Source organism: Ochotona curzoniae, unplaced genomic scaffold (genome assembly GCF_017591425.1).
Source record: "Ochotona curzoniae isolate NIBS_2020 unplaced genomic scaffold, NIBS_Ocur_1.0 scaffold_1852, whole genome shotgun sequence".
Lineage (NCBI taxonomy): Eukaryota > Metazoa > Chordata > Mammalia > Lagomorpha > Ochotonidae > Ochotona > Ochotona curzoniae.
Window position 1 is genome coordinate 38,887,676 of NW_024467087.1, and position 3,386 is coordinate 38,891,061.

General features: G+C 42.8%; 1 pseudogene; it reads right to left on the bottom strand.

Annotated features, from left to right (window-relative positions):
* Positions 1 to 831: 831 nt before the first annotated feature.
* Positions 832 to 1,259, bottom strand: LOC121169087 (annotated as a pseudogene).
* Positions 1,260 to 3,386: the final 2,127 nt, after the last annotated feature.

Below are 3,386 nucleotides of genomic sequence, written 5' to 3' on the forward strand. Positions count from 1 at the left end.
TCTGAGAACCAGTTTGGTTAGTCTAACAAAGTAAATAATTTTTGTTGTTATTGTTGTGTACCATTTTCCTTTTAAAAGAGTACACTGAGCTGGAACACAGGACGGGCACCAGCTTGGATCATGATTCAGCAAACCCAGTTCCTTGAAGAACCCGGGGGACAGCATGCTGAGCGGCTCCGTGAATACTGACAGGGTATCTAGGAGGTCAAAGGGCACAGTCCCACTCAGGGGAGGCCCACAGCCCCACTGCTGATGAACACTGAATGTTCTTGTCAAACACACCGACACTTTGCACCCTGATCAGGGCCGTGCTCTGCAGCTTGGAGCCCATAGACCAGTAGCGACTGGAAGGCAGCTGGCAAGAGCGGCTGTGCATGAACACACACAGCCCCAGTTGGCGGTGGTGGTGACAAGCGCTACCCGAACCACAGTGTGCTTAAATAAGGGAAGCAGAGCCCCATTTTGCAATGTTAGAGCTGCCAGTCTCTCTCTCTCTCTTTTTCTGTAATGAAGATTACTTCTTGACTAGCAATTCTGACCAGATCCCTACATACTCGTTGCAGCAAAACCCAGCTGATGGTGCATTGAAGGTGGCAAGACAATTCAGGCAGGCTGTCTCACTCAATGTGCTGATATGATGCCATGATTCTGGCTCTGGCCACATGACCCAGATTCTCATGGAGGAGCCCTGATATGCAATCTTGACAGACATGAAAAGGAAGCAAGCTAAGGGATGCTACCCAAGGGGCAGAGATGGTATTGGTTAGTTGACTGGTCTTTGCATCAGCAGCTCCCACTCCTCGGCAGGCAGCTAGTTGGTAGGCAGCGGACCTACACGGTCTGCCTCACGGTCAGGACACTAACGATGGTCCCCACTCTTTCTGCAGCCAGCGCCTTCTCATGCCACCGCTGCAGCATGGAGCTGCTGTTGTCGGAGGGGCTCTCCAAGCCGCGGGAAATGTACTTCATCAGGAGGTTCTTTTCCAGGGACTACACAGCCTTCTGGATTTCACTGGCCTTGAAGGAGATGAGCACATCCAGCATGATGATGCCCACAGGGTCCTTCATGGCCTGATTCTTGGTGTTGATTCTGGGGAGTGGGGCTGGGTGCGGATTTTGAGCGTGGACTGCAGGGTGGCCATCATGTTCCCTAGCTGCAGGCACTGGTCCACTTGGCTCTCATGGGGCCCCACCTGGCCAACGCCACTGTTCTCCTCATCCACGAACTTGTTTTTGTCATACTCATCCACATCCACCATCATGGAAGCATCCCCACCACACCTCGTTCTTTCCCTCCGTGCTACCCCTCATCCAATCCTGCAGCCACATGCTTCTCACTTCTGCTCCAAGGCATGACTTCCGCTCCCCACATTATATTTTAATCTTATCAATAAACAGCAGAAATTCGTTTTCTCTGCTATTACATAAAGAACTATAGATTATATCCAATAAAGCTTTATGGCCCACAAAGACTCTGAAATATTTTCTAACTCCTTTACTGCTGAAAATGCTCCAATCCCTTTGTAATGTTCCACAAGGGCTGATATAGTTCTACTCCCTAACTTCATTGACTGTTAATTCTCCCCTTCTCTTACTTCACTCAGGGGCCTGGAATACTTTTTACTCTACCTATGAATGCATATACTTTTTCACTTAGCACAGATTTTGCTCAAAGTTCACCTCATCAAGACTTTTCCAAGGCACTCTTTAAATTTGCAACATTTTTAGTAATCCCTTCCAACATTTTACTTGCTTCCACCTGTTCTCCATAATATGCTATACTATATTATTTTTTTAGTTATTCACTAGCACCTCTATTTATTCACATGAAGGTAAACTCTACAAATTCAGATATACAGAGAGGAGGAGAGACAGAGAGGAAGATCCTCCATTTGATGATTCACCAAGTGGCATGCCAAAGGAGTCAGTTTCAGAGAAATTTCTTCAAATAATTTATCCATTGGGCCAGTGACATATCATGGTAGGTTAAGCTTCTTTCTATAGTGCTTTATCCCATATGAGGACTGGTTCAAGCCATGGCTACTCCACTTCTGATTCAGGTCCCTGATAATGGACCTGGGAAAGCAGCAGAAGACAGCCCAATGTGTTGGGCATTTACAACCATGTTAAAGACCCAGAAGAAGCTCCCGTCTCCTGGCTTCAGAACAGTCCTATACCAACCGTTACCATGATTCTCTATCTCCATCTCTCTCTCTCCCCTCACTCTCTGTCTGTCTTTCTCTCTGTGTTTCTCCCTCCTTCTTTCCCTCTGTCTCTCCTTAGCTCTCTGTAAATCTGACATTCATATAAAAATAAATAAATAAATCTTTAAAAAATTGTCTAGAATAAAATCCCATTGGAAGCCATCTTTTTTAGATACGAAATCTAAATGGTTCTTATAAAATATTAAATGTTAGATTTTAGAATTTTGAAGTCTGAAGAAGGTACAAAAAGATGGCAATTTAAGGCGGAAATGTCTTTTCTGTGGAAAACACTTGTTGGAAGAATGTCATGTGGATGCAATAAAGTTGGCTTGAACGTGCAGAAAGCCCCATTGGCAGGTGTTAATCAAAGCTGATGATTTACTCTATATAATTCTGTCAGTTTACTATGTCTCTTGAGAGGAACTCCTGAAAATGTGCCGGGCTGGCCAGAAGAGTATCAAGCTTTTAGAATTAACTGTTTATGTCCATCTGTCTAGTTGATCCTTATACATAGGAGTGGATGCTCAATCTTCCTGAGATTGAATTTATAACTTCATAGTCTTTCTTACTGTATGACATCTATTAAGAAATATAACAGTATATATTTGCAATTAGCATTGCATTGGTGATTGTTTGCATTACTTGCTAATATGTGTTTTGGTGATAGCTTCACTAAATCAATCTGGAATTGACACAGTAAAATGAGCAACACCGAAAGTCATTGCATATTTGGTGAGGCTAAGTACCTTGTAACTAAATTAATGTGTGATTCCTTAATAAAACTTGACATAGTTGAAAGACAGAGTTCATTCAGACAACACGCTTCAAAACTACTACAGCCTCAAAATGTTCTTAAATTGTACTGGATGTTCAATGGCTAATATAGCACTTAATACTTAAAAAATTTCTTCTCATACATTTTTTTTCCTACTAAATCCTCTACATCTTGAGGGATTGGTTTCTGAAACCCTAGCACATGACAAAATCTGCAGATGCACTAGTCCCTTACATAAAATGGCACAGTGTTTTTATACAATGTATGCATATTCTTGATAAGTTAAAAATTAGATTACTTATAATGCTCAATATGATGCAAATGTTATGTAAGGAGCCCAGCACAATGGCTCAGTTCTCACTTTGTAAATGGCAGAATGTCATATGGGTGCTGGTTCATGTTCTGGT